The sequence below is a fragment of the Sparus aurata genome, chromosome 15 (genome assembly GCF_900880675.1).
Source record: "Sparus aurata chromosome 15, fSpaAur1.1, whole genome shotgun sequence".
Classification (NCBI taxonomy): Eukaryota; Metazoa; Chordata; class Actinopteri; order Spariformes; family Sparidae; genus Sparus; species Sparus aurata.
Window position 1 is genome coordinate 6,842,060 of NC_044201.1, and position 1,521 is coordinate 6,843,580.

Genomic DNA, 1,521 nt, shown 5'->3' on the forward strand with positions numbered 1-1,521 from the left:
TTGTCTTTTCCTGCTTTTGTTAAGGCTGCATTACAGTAGATTGATGCCATCTTTTAAACTTGTCAGACTGCTGTACCCAGTTAGATGATTATTCATCAGAAATGTTATCCAAGGAGCACCCCGAGAGCTCAGTTGGTTGCTCACCAATGGCTCTGTGCTCCATGCTATCCCCCCTCTCTCTCATCCCGTTTCCTGTCATTCCTCAGCTAACCGGTCTAATAAAGCCATGAAAAAGGCCAAAATAATAATTTCAAAAATCTCATTCTCCATTATGGGCCAAAAAACACTGTGATATTTGATTTTGTCCACACTGCCCGGCTCTAATATAACCAAACAATAAAAATAAGAATGCATTTTACTGTAAAACAACACACAGTAATACTCGGTGTTCCCTGTAAGAGATTTCCTCCCTTTTCATTATTTGCATTTGTGTTTGCCGCTGCTCTCCGGCTGACCTGGAGAACGAGGGGTCAGGCAATTATGAACTGAAATGCCATTTTGTTGCCGTGACTTGGCCGCCTGACAAAGATGGAGCGAAGACCAGTTGCTTTCTGGCGTTTTATTAATAGTGTTCATCGTTGAAAAGACCTGTGCCGCTGGGTAACATTGCGGGCTTAAATTACATCCTGTTTAGAATAATTACATCACCAGGCAGGACAAAAGTGGAGCAGCTGTTCAGCATTTGAAACATTTCTTGTGTATGCATAGAAATGAAATAAGTGACAATTCTCTAGCCTCTTAATTCTGCTGACAAATTATTTCAATGTGAAGTTACAGGCAAAATGTGTCACCCCGCATGTTGATCTTTGGTGATTCATTTGTAGGTTTGCCTGTCGCGTTCTGTCAATGTTCAGCGTCCAAATAAATCTTTGAAACCACCAGTAACCACAGATAAAGTTCATGCCCAGGTGACCCTCGCTAAAACCGCAGCCCTCAACATTCAGATCTGCCAAACCAAACTGTCTTTGGTCCACAGCTCATCGGGTCAATGCCGAGCTCAGTGCAAAGAGCAGGAGAGAGGCAGATAATGTGTAATCCACTTACCATAGCCAAGCCTACACACCATTTATGGCAGTCCACGTCATGAGGTTATTTAGGAGTCCTAATTCATCTAATAAAGCATGTTTGGAGGCAGAATCAAATTTGTCTGAAAGCCCTTGGTCCACGTGCTGCTATCACAAAAATCAATCACATTTCAAATGATTAAATAATGCATGATTTCACGAAATTAAGAGACAAATCTGCGGTGCCAAGGCACAGATACAAACTTGGGTATAAAGAAGGAATTAATTCTCTCTGATGCAGCCCAGAGTCTGAAATACAATCTGTTATTTCAAGATGAGCTATGGACAATTAAATTACCCAGATGTAAGGAACTAGATAGAGATAACTGAGGAATGGTTTCCTGACATTATTTTGAAATCTTAAAATATGCGATGCAACCTTTTAAATAGCCGGTCCATAAATGGTTTTGCCTGTGTTGTACTGATCAGTAGACCATATTGATTTGAGCAGAGAAAA